General features: G+C 39.2%; 1 long non-coding RNA gene across 2 annotated transcripts; it reads left to right on the forward strand.

Moving 5' to 3' along the window:
* The first annotated feature begins 7,742 nt into the window (after window positions 1-7,742).
* Window positions 7,743-10,982, forward strand: LOC127622412 (uncharacterized). Of its 2 annotated transcripts, XR_007967970.1 has the most exons (5): window positions 7,743-7,864; window positions 8,124-8,207; window positions 9,801-9,882; window positions 9,968-10,097; window positions 10,195-10,982. It is a non-coding gene; the product is annotated as an uncharacterized LOC127622412 (long non-coding RNA). The 2 variants fall into 2 exon arrangements; XR_007967969.1 differs by having other exon boundaries at window positions 7,746-8,207.
* The last annotated feature ends 6,352 nt before the right edge of the window (window positions 10,983-17,334 follow it).

Genomic DNA, 17,334 nt, shown 5'->3' on the forward strand with positions numbered 1-17,334 from the left:
CATGTGAACTTCCTAAAATGCCCAATAATTGATGTTGTTTTAAATGTCTCTTTTACTGTAATTCAGTTGAAAAATGTATGGATCGATGAGAATCTATAATGTCACAATGCCAAAAGTGGCCTAAATAGTCCTAAAATAAGCTTAATTTTATTTTTCTTATTGATTACCTTGTGATCATGAGGTGAAATGTGACCTGGAAATGATTTTGTGAGACGTTGTGAGTGATGCGAGCTGTTGGACTACGTGATTTGTCTGTTGTGTGTTTCACAGCACCTCATCAAGCCCTCAGTAGGGAGGAACAGAAATGCAGCAGTGAATGAGAACAGCAGATCACTGCACATCCTCAGATCTCCTTGTGATTGCTGTGGAGACGGCCGTGAGACGGAGTGTCTCCAGTGCTACTGCTCTTTGATCTCTCTCCCTCTCTCTCCCTCTCTCTCTCTCTCTCTCTCTCTCTCTCTCTCTCTCTCTCTCTCTCTCTCTCTCTCTCTCTCTCTCTCTCTCTCTCTTCTCTCTCTCTCTCTCTCTCTCTCTCTCTTCTGTCTCCACATTCTCTTTCTTCAGTTGGGTGTGTGGGGGGTGTTTGGAGAGATCCCAGTTTCCTCTTCTAATCATGACATCATCCATCTGAATAGGTTAAAGATGTAGTCAGGATATTCCTCATTTCCTCACAAGGCCTCTCAAATTAGACACAATACTGCACACCCACTCATATAACCTGCTTTAAATAATAATGATGAACAATGGCACCAATAATTGATTCATTTCATGGAGTTGCTGTGAATAATGTACGTCTCACATGAATTTGTGTATAAGATTGAAAATGAACACTCACAAAGGGCCAAATGCGAGAAAACCTTGCCTTAAATGTTCTGCACTTATTTATCGCCTTTTTAACCTTAGAGGTATTCAAAGTGCTTTACACTGCATCTCATTCACCCATTCACACACACACTCACACACCAATGATGGCAGAGCTTTCATGCAAGGTGCTGGCCTGCCATTGGGAGCAACTTGGGGTTCAGTGTCTTGGACCTTTCGGCATGTGTAGTCATGTGGACTGGGAATCTAACCACCAACCCTGCGATTAGTGGACAACCCGCTCTATCACGTGAGTAACAAACACTCCATTACAAACATCCTCTATTGTGTCGGCTTTAAGGATTGGCAACCCTCGCTCTTTCACTGCCTGTAGCTTCAGTCGCTCTGACTCTTGCTTGGCTTGCTGGTCTGTCTGCTCTTCCTCCAGAAATTACATAATTACTTCAATGGAAAAACATTATTTTTAATGTAAAGTATCAAGCCATGGAGCATTTCAAATACGTAACCACATGACATAACATAAACTAAAACATAGTTACTTGCCAATTGCTGGTAACATAATTAGGAATCGCACACTAATGCACAGTTTAAGACAACTATAAGAATGAGAATGTGGCCCTCGCTGATCCACCACAATGAATATGAGGAACAAAATCATCATGTGTCTACATGTTTTTGTGAGGTGCCATTTTTAATGAAATTAAACTCATCTCATATATTGTATGAATCTGTTCAGTTTGTCACTATATTGGGCTGGGTAAAAATATTGTTTTTCTAAAACATCTTTTATTTGAACAATATCAAATCTTAATTCCCAAGAACACTCTTTTAATCTATTGCTCACATATGAGTCAAAATTTCATGACAAATATTTTTTGTGGTTGTCCACTGGCTGGTAAAGCCGATTTCATTCAGCATTGTTTGAGTAGTATAGTGATGGAGTATTCAGCAGTGAGATCCTTTCACTGGGTGTTGAGAGCAAAAGTTTGTTTTGACTTGTTCCGTATAATGTGTGTCCAAAGACAAGATCCACACAATCAATTTGTCATAGAATAATGTCTCGTTTAATAAACATTCTGTTCTTCACAGTCAGTTGTTGATTAAAAACATAAAATATAGAAATATCTAATTCTAATCACACATAGCATGGATGATGTAAAGAAGCCCTTGACTCCACTCTCATTAATATGTGATGAACAAGACTCTTCTGTGAGACACTCGCTGAACTGATGCTATTCTTAAAAATGACAGTACCATTTTTGCACTTGTGCTATACAGTTGAAGTCAGAAATGTACTTACACTTAGGTTGAAGTCATTATAAAAAAAATTAACCACTCCACAGATTTCATATTAGCAAACTATTGTTTTGGCAAGTCGTTTAGGACATCTAATTTGTGCATGACAAGCAATTTTTGCAACAATTGTTTACAGACAGATTGTTTCATTTTTAATTAACTATATCACAATTCCAGTGGGTCAGAAGTTTATATACACTAAGATAAATGTGCCTTTAATCAGCTTGGAAAATTCCAGAAATGGCAATTAGCCAATTCGCTTCTGATAGGCTAATTGGAGTCAATTGGATGTGTACCTGTGGATGTATTTTAAGGACAAACTCAATGCCTCTTTGCTTGACATCATGGGAAAATAAAAAACTAAATCAGACCTTAAATCAAAATCTTTTGGACTTCCACAAGTCTGGTTCATCCTTGGGAGCAATTTCCAAATACCTGAAGGTACCGCATTCATCTGTACAAACAATACTACACAAGTATAAACACCATGGGACCACACATACAGCTCAGGAAGGAGACACATTCTGTCTCCTAGAGATTAACGTAGTTTGGTGCAAAAAGTGAAAATCAATCCCAGAACAAAAGCAAAGGACCTTGTGAAGATGCTGAAGGAAACAGGCAGACGAGTATCTATATCCACAGTAAATTGAGTCCTATATCAACATAATCTGAAAGGCTGCTCTGCAAGGAAGAAACCACTGCTCCAAAACCACCTTAAAAAGCCAGACTACAGTTTGCAAGTGCACACATGGGCATGTGGACAAAGATCTTCCTTTTTGGAGAAATGTCCTCTGGTCTGATGAAACAAAAACAAAAATGTAACTGTTTGGCCTTAATGACCATTGTTATGTTTGGAGGAAAAAGGTGAGTCTTGCAAGCCAAAGAACACCATCCCAACCGTGAAGCATGGGGTGGCAGCATCATGTTGTGGGGGTACTTTGCTGCAGGAGGGACTTGCTGCAGGAGGATTGTGATACATCTGATAGAAAATTTGTGGGCAGAACTGAAAAAGCATGTGCGAGCAAGGAGGCCTACAAAGCGGAAATAAATAATTCTCTCTAATATTATTCTGACATTTACATTTTTTAAATAAAGTAGTGATCCTAAATGACCTAATACAGGGAATGTTTTCTATGGTTAAATGTCAGGAATTGTAGAAAAACGAGTTTAAACATATTTGGCTAAGTTGTATGTAAACTTCTGACTTCTGTATCAATGTAAATACTTGTAAAAAAAAAACTAATTGTGCATATAAATTACAAACATGTAACTATATACTATACAGTGTATACTCTACTATAAAGTGCCTATAGAAAATCATCATGCCTCTTTGGAATAGTCACTTTTTTGTCTTACAGCCTGAAATTAAAACCCATTAAAAACTATTTTTGTCTCATCTAACCCTCAAACCATTTGCCACATGGCATCAGAATCCTCAATGTTCAAATGAAACAAAAAATAACTTTCCCCATCTGTCGCTCACTTCGACGATGTGTTGAAGAAGCAACACTAGGGGTCTCTCTTGAGAGCCTCACACATTTCTGAACTTGAGTAAAGGCCAATGAGAACTTGGCGGACAGAATTTTCATGTCCCGCCCCCGGACATTCGGGTATAAAGTGAGGGAAATGCACCTGTCCATTCAGAATTTTTCTTCGGAGCCGAACCGTTGTGTGATCAGTGAGCTGCATTCATGAGGCTGTTCACTTAATTTCTGCAAGAGCGCATGCTGTTGGAGCTACGGCGCATATCAGCGGCTTTCTCCTTCTCTGCACAGCAGGGCAGCTTTGCCCCTGGGTGCTTCGACGGCGCTTTTAAAAGAGAATATTTTCCTAAAAGAGTTTATTTCTCTAAAAGAGCAATACACAGCTGCCGTTGAACGTCCTTTTCAGGACGCGTCTTTTTAAAGATGTCTTTCCGCCCCTGTTTAGATCCTGGATGCACCCTCCGTCCCCCCCTCACCCCTCATGGCTGGACGATTGGTTCCCGGGTCAGGGTGCCGCTCACAGCCACTCTCACTACCCTCGACGGTGGAGCAGCTACAAGCTTCATCAAGATTTGTTCGCAGTGGTAGACCCGAAGGACGCATAATTCCATGTCTCTATCTTGCCTCGACACTGACCCTTTCTACGGTTCACGTTCGACGGCCAGGCGTATCAGTACAAGGTCCTCCCCTTTGGCGTGTCTCTGTCCCCTCGCGTCCTCATAAGGGTCGCAGAGGCAGCCCTTGCCCTGCCAGGGGAAGTAGGCATCTGCATACACTGACTAAGACCGTGACTGGGCTATGTGCCCAAGGTTCTTGCGAACCCCTTCAGGGACCAAGTAGTGAACCTGCAAGCGAAGCTGCCCCGGGAGGAGCATAGAGAGAGAAAAGGCGTGGCTGGTGCGGCTTGCTCCCATGCTTGGCACCTCGCCTTGTTACACCCATATCGGGGTGTAGGGAACCAGAAGGTTATGAAGATTTTATCAGCAGCGCACGTACATGTGTCTCAGCAGCGCACGTACACAATGTCGAAGTGAGCGACAGACAGGGAACATCTAGGTTACTATTGTAACCTCCGTTCCCTGATGGAGGGAACGAGACTTTGTGTCCTCCCGGCCACGATGCTAAACCGAGCCACTGTTGGCAAATTCCTGAATGGACAGACGCATTTCCCTCCCTTTATACCCATATGTAGGGGGGCGGGACATGCAAATTCTGTCATTTTTCTCATTGGCCTTTTCTCATGTTCAAAGATGCGCAAGGCTCTCAAAAGAGACCCCTAGTGTCGCTTCTTCGACAAACGTCTCGTTCCCTCCATCAGGGTATGGAGGTTACAGTAGTAACCTGGATGTTTTGAACTGAACTCCAAGTGCTATTTGTAGAAAACCAAACACAACACACCACCCAGAACATACCATACCTACTGGGAAGCATGGTGGTGGCAACATTATGTTTCTCTTCTATGAGGACTGAGCAATTGGTCAGGATTGAAGTAAATTGGATGCTGCAATGTACACCTAAATCCTTGCGGTAAATCTTTGGGCCCCTGCTTGTCAACTGGAGATCGGCAGACTGTTCACGTTTTAGCACGACAATGACCCTAAACACAACAACAACAACAAAAAAAAGAATGCATGAAATGTCCTTGAGTGGCCAAGTCAGAGCGCTTACCTAAATGCAATAGAAAACCTGTGGATGGAATAGAGCAGTCCATCGCCACTCACCCTGCAATTACACTGAATTCAATTATGCGCGCAAAGCTTGTAGAGACATATCCAAAATGACTGATGGCTGACATAAAAGCAAAAGGAAGCTCTACAAAGTATTTAATCCAGGGGTATGATCACTTTTGAAAACCAATTATTCCAGTTTTTCATCATTTATACATGTTCCAAAAGTATGTGACTTTTTTTTTTTTTTTACAGAAAAATGTGTAAATAAAGCTGGAAAAACAGCTGATGGGAGTTTTCCTTACACAAACATGTTCTGAGGGTAGAACACTATATGATTGTTTCACAAAGATAACCAATCAAAAGGTAGAGGAGGCAGGTCCACAAATTTAAAAACAGGTGGGATTGTGTAAAAATAAGTCTCAGCAGTGTCTGTAGTGGGAGAGTGTGTCGGTTGGAACGTGAGTACATTTTCTCAAATCTGAGGGATTGAATTCGAGCAACTGGTGTTGGAGTGACAGAAGACGAAATTCAATCTGTTCTGTGGTGTGTTCAGCAATTGTTTTGCTTAGTTTTTCTTCGAGGAAATCTCTGCTGTAAACATTATTAATACCAGTGGTTAGAATTACTGGTGTAGGGTAATGCTGCTGCTCTTGGGCCAAGAACACGGTGCTGTATTAATCCCAGTTGTTAATATTAGTGTTGTATGGTAATGCTGCTGCTCTTGGGGCAGGAAAACTGTGCTGTAAACAGTATTAAGCCCAGTGGTTAGTATTACTGGTGTAGGGTAATTCTGCTGTTCTTGGGGCAGGAAAACTGTGCTGTATTAATCCCAGAGTTTAGTATTACTGGTGTAGGTTAATAATGCCGCTCTTGGGGCAGGAAATCTGTGCTGTATTAATCCCATTGGTTAGTATTACTGGTGTAGGGTAATGCTACTGCTCTTGGAGCAGGAGAACTGTGCTGTAAACATTATTAATCCCATTGTTTAGTATTACTGGTGTAGGGTAATGCTGCTGCTCTTGGGGCAGGAAAACTGTGCTGTAAACAGTATTAATCCCAGTGGTTAGTATTACTGGTGTAGGGTAATGCTGCTCTTGGGGCTGGAACACTGTGCTGTAAACATTATTAATCCCATTGGTAGTATTACTGGTGTAGGGTAATTCTGCTGCTCTTTGGGCAGGAAAACTGCGCTGTATTAATCCCAGTGTTAATATTACTGGTGTAGGGTAATGCTGATGCTCATGGGACAGGAAAACTGTGCTGCAAACAGTATTCATCTCAGTAGTTCATATTACTGGTGTAGGTTAATACTGCTTATTTTGGGGCAGGAAAACTGTGCTGTATTAATACCATTGGTTAGTATTACTGGTGTAGGTTAATACTGCTGCTCATGGGACAGGAGAGCTTATTTTATTTTAACTTAATATTTTATGCTTTTTGTTTTAAGATTAGTACCAATATTCTCAATAAGGCAATGCTACTGTTTTCGAATAACACAACTGTTGTAGTAGGCACACTATTCATTCTTATGATGGCTAAGCCAATACCAGCTACTATATACTGTTTGTTAATTAACACCGGTTTGTCCTCACTTATTATATCATCTGTGTCATAATGTTTTTACATTGAATAAATCACAGGCAGAGTTGGAGGTGAAACACACAAAGTTAACTTCACAGTGCTCCAAACTTTGTGAAGGTAATAATGGAGTAGTAGTAGTAACTTTACAGGGAATACTGACACCAGTATCCTTGTTTTATGGTTTTGAATTATAAAATTGTTATAATAGACCATAACATTGTTGCAATTATCAATTCCCGGCATTGTCCAGGCGTTAATTGAACTTCTGTAGCAGCATGATTATAGAGTTGCTGCAATAATTCACAGGAACTGTATTGTAACGGTCAATGTATAACAATACAATGTATAAATAAAAACTAAATATAATCATAGACAAGTTGTCTTGCCAATATGGGGTGTTCAGTTATACCAAAACAGGTCAATCCTTTGTGTTAATAGCCCCTCAACGTTGTGCTTTGTTGTTTCACAACCAGTTATATATAATATACACTTAACTTCCAGTTTAATAGGAACTCTTGTGCACCTGCTCATTCATGCAGTTATCCAATCAGCCAATCATGTGGCAGCAGCACCCTGCATAAAATCAGGCAGATATGAGTCAAGAGCTTTAGTTAGTGTTCACATCAATCATCAGAATGGGGAAAAATGTTTTTCCTCATGGTTTTTGGTGGCAGATGGTTTGATTTGAGTATTTCAGAAACTGCAGATCTCCATAGAATTTCACACACAACACAGAATGGTGTGGGGGGAAAAAACATTGAGTGGGCAAAGATTCTGTGGGTGGAGATGCCTTGTTGGTAAGAGAGGTCAGAGGAAAATGGCCAGATTGGTTCAAGCTGTCAGGAAGGATACAGTAACTCAAACGATCACTGTTTACAACCGTGGTGAGCAGAAAAGCATCTCAGCATGCACAAAACATTGAACCTTAAGGTGGATGGGCTACAACAGCAGCCAAGAACAAGAATCTGAGGCTATCATGGGCACAGACTGGACAGTTGAAGACTGGAAAAGGTGATTTTTATTTTTATTTATTTTTTCTCTAATCTTCAACTGTCCAGTTTCTGTGAGCCTGTGTTCATGATATTTTGTGCATGCTGAGATGCTTTGCTGCTGTAAAGAGTGCTTAATTGAGTTACTATATCTTTCCCAGGAGCTTGAACCAATGTGGCCATTCTCCTCTGATCTCACTTATGAACAAGGCATTTTCACCCACAGAATTGTCACTTACTCTATAGTTTTTGATTTTTGCACCATTCTGTGTAAACTCTAGATACTTTTGCGTGTGAATTTCCAGTAGATCAGCAGTTTTTGAAATACTCAAACCAGTCCATCTGGCAACAACATCCATGCCACGGTTAGTCCCAGAGATCACCTTTTTTTTTTTTTTTCATTCTGATGATTGATGTAAACATTAACTGAAGCTCTTGATCTGTATCTGTATGTTGTTGTTTTTTTAAAACGTAATATTATGCTGTTGCCACATGATTGGCTAATTAGATGCATTAGTGTACATGTGTTCTCAATAAAGTGGATGGCGAGTGTATCTACACACTTCATCTTTCTTTGTTATTTACATTGTGGCGTTGCATGTAAAAATCTGCCCCATCCATGTGTAACGGATGTGGACAGACACACTCGCACGTGGAGTTCTTCCAACTTCGGTTTATCTTTTTGACAGAAAAAGTACAAATCAGGTTGGCTGACAACAGATTACTGCAGACATTCATAAAATACTAGAAAAATAGAAATTACACATTCACTCATAATATAAATAATTGTCAGAATGTTAAAACACTGACCACAGAAATGAACTCATTCCCACTCGTGAGACGCACAAGGAAATTCAATACATTTATAACCATCTCAACAACCATGTTTAAGTGTTAAATGCATTATAATATATATATATATATGTTCAAATACATTTATGCAAGCAACTGCATCGAAAAGATTAACTTAAAACATATCGTTATCACAATTATTTTGTTATTGAGTTAGAGTACAAATAACCGTACATACCTACAGCATTTACACTTGAATCTGCTGCAGTACGGCAAGAGAAGACGGACAAAATACAATGTCTGCAGTACCATAAAAAGTCACAGGTGGGAAGCCCTCGAACCCCAATGAATAAAACCAAATGCCTTATTTTATGGAATTCACACATCAAAACTTTAAATTAAATATTCTTTTTTTTTTATCCTGTTACACATGCCCATATATGGAACAAAAACAATTAAGGAAAATGATAAAAAGGAAGGTAAAGATGGAGACGGGGAGAGTGGAGAGGATCTAGTAAAAAGCGAAGTGCACGGATAACCTGAGGGTGTATGAGATCAGTTCCTAAACTAGCTGCTAACTGTTTGGCCAGTGTTAACACCAAAGTGAAGAGGTTCCGCGCCGCACTTCCTAATGCCGGCTGCAGAGTGTTGTCATCTTGTGCGAAGGCCATTGTCAAACCAGTTCAGGTAATCGACTTGTGTCGGCTTCTCTGCAACCTCAAGCCCCCCGGGAATAGTGCTCCCTGCTGTCCATGTTCAGTGATTTACAAACACGCGCACACACACCCACACAAACCCGCACACACCTAATCGCTTACGTTCACAGCCCCACATTCGCGCCTCGCTTAAATTCAATAAATTTTTCGTGGCAATCTAATTACCCTCTATTTCTTGCCTCCCTGTTGTTTTTTTATACTTGTGAGTGAAAAGGACACTCGAAATCTGCTGATTTTGATTAAAAAATACAGGTGCATGAGTCAAGCATCACCGATAGACTTTTTCATCTACAGTGTTTTTAGTTTTTTACAACGGCTTTCTGTTAAACATTGTGTTTATGATTGTGTTATGGATGGGGTAAAAATATATCATATTGAACTGCATTCAGTTGTTTGTGTTTTTTTTGTGTGTGTTTGTAACTGGTGTTTTTTTGTGGGCTATAATTTAAGGGTTAAAATCTACCAGTAGACAAGCTTGACCTGTCTGGCGCCTGAAATTATTTCTGGGACTGCCACCATTTCAACTTTTAATGTAAGTTGTAAGTTGGACATTATTACAAATAGTTTATGCATTTGTGTTGCAAATAATTGTGTTGTGTATAATTACTATATTTGAGATGAATGCAGTGATCTGGCTGGTGACATCATGTACCTGGCAGCAAAATTCATCCCCCAGAAAAGAGTGGGTCAAGTCTTGTTGGAAGAGGGGAATGTCCATGCAGAAATGGGCAAAACAGAAGACTGCAGGTAATTTAGTAACAATTTACTACTACACTTGTCAGTAACTGAATGATTCAATGATCAATTGAACTGGAAAACGAAATAGATTTTGTTATTTCAATAGCAGGAAGACCTTGAAAGCTGTAAAGGATGCTTTGGAGACTAATCGGGAAACACGTGACCTGGCAACACATGGTCTTGGCCCTGCTGTTATAAAAGGCACTTTTTCCATTCATTTTTGCATGTCTTAAACATGAGAGCACTGAAATCAAAAGACTCCACAGATGAGTAAGGTTTTCCCCACTTTATTTTATATTTTCACTGTTTCTTTGTTTTTTGTTGTTGTTGATGTACACTGTTCAGCAGTACAAGAAAAATAAATGACATGACAAATAATTTCATGATTGATTTTGATCTGCTTACAGTTGTAGATGATTGAAACCTCACTACACATACTTAGAGCCTGTTTATGATGCGTTTTTAAGAGAGAGAGACTCAATACAGTGAGCAATAAGCAACAAGAAGTTCATTTATAGATTTCATTGCCATATCAGATGTTTTGCTTCTTTTTATATGCAATTTTTGAATGGAAGATGCCAAGGACAATTTAACATGGTGTTTACTTTAGTAAACACTGCAGTAGATACAAAGCTTCCATCATTTTTGACTATGGTTTTTACTATCTTACTACAACTTAAACCAAATTCAAGTTTCTGCTTTGTGTTGAATTCAATAGTCAAGTCGGTGTGGTGTGAAAGTATCCGTATCAGACTGGTTTTCAATGTTGTGCACCATTCACTGTAAAGCACTCAAAGTGCACTCTTTCTATGCACTTAACCTTATTAAATTTTTGTAAAGAACTTTTGAAATTTTATAATGTCCATCTGCCTTGGTTTTAGTAATTCCTATTAAATTTTAAACTTGCCATCTGCCTTGGTTTTTACTATTAATTTAGTCACAGTAAAAAGTTTATCAAATTCTGCCAAATGTGTTGAAACGAGTTTTTGTGCCCTCTCCTTAAGCTTTTCCATGCAGAGAGTGAGTGTTGCTGTTGATTCCTGATTGATAATGAAGTATGCAAATGGCCTCCTTCCAGTACTATTACTCAGAAGAATCATCCCTTTGAAATACAATCCCTTTGTTGGTGGCATCCATAAACATCATGGGATATGGATGTTCCTTAAGTTTTGCCAGGGTTTCTGTACTACAATTATCAAGGGTTGTTCGTCACTTAATGGCTGATAAAAACAAATGTTCTCCTTTTGCTCTGATGTGGTGAGTATATCCACACTGACACAATCTTTTACATCAGGAAAAATTAGGGCATTGATGCTCTTTTTGATTATTCTTATGTCCTCTGGTGTAATGTAGTATCGACGATTGTGTTTGTTCATATGTCCGTGCCTTTCTGCCTAATCAACACACTTTAGAAGTGTTTCTCAGACTGATAGTCCTTGCTCAAGCCACATGTCAATGAAAGTCAGTAGTTCTGGGTCAACACAGTGTTTTACACCCTCTTCTTGCATGTTGAAGTCATATCACTGTGTTTCAGCATTTTGTGTACAACAGCACCTGTAGATTGAAAGACAAATAAGCACTGCAAGAGTCAGCCCTGGCTTGGGTTGGTTTGCCTTTGCTAATTCCAGTTGTTTTGTTTGATCTCTCACATGCATAATAGTAGTAGTCCTTGTGAGTACATACAGGAGATTTGAAATAGCTGTGACTTTCCTCTTCCAATTTCTTGATATAAGACTGCATGAAGTCCTCTTCCTCAAAAACATAATCTTGGATGACCTTAGGTTCTGTAACCTTCTTCAGCTTTCGTTTAACACCTTCAATCCAAATGTTCTCAATTTTTTTCAAAAAATTTGGAAAGTATTCAAAACCATATTCTGAAAACAATACAGTTGTTTTGACCAAAAAAAACCCCAACCATTTACAGACATTTCTAATAAGCAAATAAGATTATCCTTATAAAAGTAGAATGTTTACAGCACTGTGTTCCAGCCCCAAGAGCAGCAGCATTAACCTGCACCAGTAATACTAACCACTGGGATTATTACAGCACGGTTTTCCTGTCCGAAGAGCAGCAGCATTACCTAACACTGCTGAACACACCACAGAACAGATGGATTTTGGCTTTCTGTCACTCCAACACCAGTCGCTCGAATTCATTCACTCAGATTTGAGTCACTATCATCCAAACTTGTATCTGTGCTTCAGTTATTTGGAGACCAACATGTTCTGTGGTGAGCAGAGCTGTAATGATACTACATAAGCTAATACTAACTGGCTGTTAGCCTAATAATAATGTACTCATCGACTCAAGCACATCTCAAATTCTTCCAACCGACGCACTCTCCCACTACAAACAGTGCTGAGCCTTTTTTTTTACCTGATCCCGCCTGTTTTTCAATTCGTGGACCCGCCTCCTCTAACCTTTGACCATTGGCTGATTAGATAATCGTGTGGATGATTGTTGGTGCCAGACGGGCTGGTTTGAGTATGTGGTTTGGCCCGGTTTTGGCGGCACAAGGGGGACCTACACAACATTAGGCAGGAGGTTTTAATGTTGTGGCTGATCAATTAAAATCCTATCTTCAACTCCTGCTTTATATGCAGTTCAATTCTGTTATTATGCAAATGTCAGGCAGTGAATTTCAAAGATGTGATTTATTATTTGATTCCAGCTGACTTTGCCCAGTCTGCGTGTGTTTCGTTGCATCTCAATCAGCTCCCTGTGTGCGTATTTGTCCCTTTGGTGATTTCTATAGTTAAAATACATCCATGTGTCAGCTGCGCTCATTGTCAGTGTTTAGTTTCCATTTCATCAGCAATCAGCTTCAAATAAATGAAGAAAAAGTTCTGTCTCCCATACAATGTGCTTCCGTTTCTTGATTTGTTATTATTTATTGTGCAATGCAAGAATAGATCTATTCTTTCAAACACTAAGGATAGTGTCTTCAATGCATAATCTTCTAGATCTGTCTCAAACAGTCAGTGTGCCAAAAAGTTCAGAAGAAATTGATGTAGTCACAGAAAATATGGATACAGTCTTTTCTAGCACTCTAGATACTGTCGCCACCCTTATATTGAAGAAGTTTAAAGAGAAAAGTCCTGCACCACGTTACATCTAGTTACAAACAGGCTCTAAAAACTGCCCGGTCTGCATATTTGAGCAAACTCATAGAAAATAACCACAACAATCCTAGGTATTTATTCAATGCCTTGCCTAAAATTACAAGGAACAAAGCTTCGACTTAACCAGATATTCCCTCGCAGCACAATAGTAAAGATTTTATTAATTGTTTTATAAAATTGAGACCACCAGAAAGAAAATTGGAATTATGCAACCATTTGCAACATCAATTCATAAGACAGTGTCTCATGGTATTCTCTATGAGCAACTTCAGTTCTTTTTATACTGTAAGTCTGGAGGAGCTAACAAAACTTATTAAAGCATCAAAAGCAACAACATGTATGCCAGATCCTATACCCACTAAGCTTCTTAAAGATTTGTTTCCTGTAATCTCAGAACCTCTTCTCAAATTACTACCACACAGAGTACACAGAGCTGAGAAATTCTTCTAAAAATCTTAATTTGAGTTCAGCAGAAGAAAGAAAGACATACACATCTGGGGTTGCATGAGGGTGAGTAAATAATAAGAATTACAATTTTGGGGTGAACTATCCCTTTAAGGGCTCTTGTCAGATCTGGATGATTTGTCAATAAGAAGAGAGGTTTGGAAAGGTTTCTAGAAATAATTACATTGAAAATGTCCCACAAGGACATTATATATAATGCTGAAATTATTGGATCCAAAAGGGTGCTATTTTTGTTACTTAGCAAAACTTTTACGGCACATGGTCACTGGACTTCCTGTTGCTGATGGCACGCTGCACGACAGTTTGTTTGTAGGCTGCTTAGCATTGTTTAATCTTATTCTCAAACGTTCATCGTTATATTCATCGTTCATCGTTATATCCTTTGTCATTTTACCGCGTTTCATGTTTTTCCTCTTTTCTACTGTTTCATCTGTGTGTATTTTACCTGTTGCAGCTTGCACCTAGCTAGAGTCTGTGTTTGTATCCTGCTAGTTTTTTAGCATTGCTTATATATCCGTTTTCAGCCTTTAAAGCGTGCATCGGGTTTCCCCTCGTATTATACTCCTATCGCGATTCAACTGCGCGCATATTCCACCTGCATCCGCATTCTATTTTTATCGCGATTAAACTGTGTGCATTTTTTCAGCGCGCACCCACTTTTTCTCCTCTGCGGTACACAGATTATTGCATCGATCTCAAAGCACCGCTTATCAAGAACAACCACCAACAACAACAAACAATTTTGTGAGGGATTCACATCAATCTCAAACCCTCACCGCTCAGGAACAACTAACAACAAACACCTGTGGTAAGTCATGGCATCTGCTCATGTTAGTTCTTCCTGCATTGCATGTCACATGTTTACTATAGCCTCTTCCATCAGCAGTGATGGATTGACATATGATAAATGTAAGTTATTAGCCATCTGACGGAGAAGGTTAATGAGTTAGAGACTCGCATCCGAACTCTAGTGGAGGTCAGTGAGAAAGAGAAGCCGGTAGATACTGTTTCGGATGAGGGCAGTACAGAGAGCAACATACAAACTTTGGTTCCGGCTGTAGAGCCCCTGCAGCAGGGCATTTGGGTGACGTCTTGGCGGCATACTCGCTCAGCAAAGAGACACCACTCTCCCGTTCCTGTTAGGGTTTCCAATCGATTCTCCCCACTCAGTGATACACCCACTGAGAATCATGTTGAAAGAGCCCTTGTTATTGGTGATTCTATTGTAATGATCGTGGAAATAGAGATTCCAGCCACTATTGTTAATTGCATTTCAGGGGCCAGAGCGTCTGATATCAAATCAAATTTACAAGTGCTGGCTAATGCTAAATGTAGATTTTCTAAAATTGTTATCCATGTCGGCACTAACGATGTCCGGCTTCGCCAGACAGAGATCACTAAAGATAATGTTAAAGACGTGTGCAAATTTGCAAAAAACAATGTCAGACACTGTAATATGCTCTGGTCCCCTCGTCGTGGTGACAAGGTTTATAGTAGATTAGTGTCACTGAATGGTTGGATGTCTGAGTGGTGTCTGAAGAATAAAATAGGATTTATAGACAATTGGAAGAGTTTTTGGGGTAGACCTGACCTTCTAAAAAGAGACGGACTCCATCCCTCCAGGGAAGGTGCCGCTCTCCTCTCTAGCAATGTGGCTCATAGTCTTAATAATGATAGTATTTGACAAACTGGGGCCCAGGTCAGGAAGCAGACAAACTGGTTAATCCAAACATCTGCTATCTGCCTTGAGACGTCACTCAGGTCACATAAACTACAACACATAGAGACTGTATCACCTAGATATCTCATAGAGACAGTGTCTGTTCCCCGAACTACCAAACACAAAACCCTCACTAAATCATTTAGAAAAATTTTTATTAAGGTCAAACTTGAACAAAACAAACAAATTAAAGATACATATCATATAAAAATAGGGCTACTAAACATTAGATCTCTTTCTACCAAAGCACAAATTGTTAATGAAATTATTACAGATCATAGATTGGATGTGCTCTGTTTGACTGAATCCTGGTTTAAACCGGATGAATATATTAGTTTAAATGAATCTACTCCCCCAGGTTATTGTTATAAACATGAGCCTCGTCTGAAGGGTCGAGGAAGAGGTGTTGCTACAATTTACAGTGAAGTTTTTGGTGTTACTCAGAGGACAGGATATAAATGTAAGTCTTTTGAACTAATAATGCTTAATGTGACACCGTCAGATATAAATAAAAAATCTCTGTCGTCTTTTGTCCTTGCTACAATGTATAGATCACCCGGACCTTATTCTGATTTCCTTGGTGAATTTGCTCATTTATTTTATCAGATCTTGTAGTTACTGTAGATAGAGCTTTAATTGTTGGTGACTTCAACATTCACATAGATAATGAAAATGACACATTGGGATTAGCATTTATTGATATTTTCAACTCTCTTGGAGTCAGACAAAATGTGACAGGACCAACTCATCGCCATAATCATACGCTAGATTTAATTCTGTCATATGGAGTTGATGTTGATAACATAGAAATTCTGCAGCAGAGCGATGACATCTCGTATCATTACCTCGTCTCTTGTATGCTGCAATCAACTAATGTTACTCAATTTACACCACGCTATCGTTCAGGTAGAACTATTCTTTCAACCACTAAAGATAGCTTCACTAATAATCTTCCAGATCTATCTCATACACTCAATAAACCCCAAAGCCCAGAAGAACTTGATGAAATAACAAAAAATATAAATGCAGACTTCTCTAGCACTCTTGATATTGTCGCCCCACTTCGATTAAAAAAAATTAAAGAAATAAGCCCTGCACCATGGTACAATGATCACACTCATGCTCTGAAGAGAGCAGTTTGGAAAATGGAGCGCATGTGGAAAAATAAAAAATTAGAAGTATTTCGTGGTGCATGGAAGGATTAAATTTAACACGTTACTACCCACCTCTGACCAGGAAGTTTCCGAATGGTTATTTGATACATTTATTTATTTGTTGTAGATTTTTTTTTCAATGTCTTGCAATGATGGATCAGCAACACACAACACACAAATACTGTTACAATGTTCGCTATGCGCTATAACGAAACAAGACACGCAAACAAACATGTCCGTCAACAGTCATGGGCAGGGTCAAATGGCTTGTTCTGAGACAGTGCTTATGATTAAAAAAAAACAGGACTGGGTGGATTTTTATCATTATAGGGTGGTTGTGTACACATCATGTAAAAGTGAATTTTGCATAATCGGTCCCCTTTAAAAAATTCTCAGTTTTCCTATTCAGCTTGTGTCATGTAAATTATTTTGCATATTGTTGGACCTGTGCAGTTCATGGTAGCATTAATAATGTTCAGTGATTTATTAAGGGGCATATTGTGGACATTTTGTACACTGACAAATTGTGGTACTGTGTTGGGTCAATATGAATGTAGATTGTGTCTGAGCACCACTGAAACACCACTGTCTTTCCTTGTGATGTCATACTGATACTTGATGAACACGCACATCAGAGTGTATTAAACAGCAATACATTATTGATTTGATTGACCAGCTGATTTGCAATTTGGTTTAGCATTATAGGTCATTCATGTATTGGGAAATACATATGCTAGGCTAGCTACTTCAGAATATATCTTGCGCTGCTAAATTGTTACAAGCC

The sequence above is a fragment of the Xyrauchen texanus genome, chromosome 3 (genome assembly GCF_025860055.1).
Source record: "Xyrauchen texanus isolate HMW12.3.18 chromosome 3, RBS_HiC_50CHRs, whole genome shotgun sequence".
Classification (NCBI taxonomy): Eukaryota; Metazoa; Chordata; class Actinopteri; order Cypriniformes; family Catostomidae; genus Xyrauchen; species Xyrauchen texanus.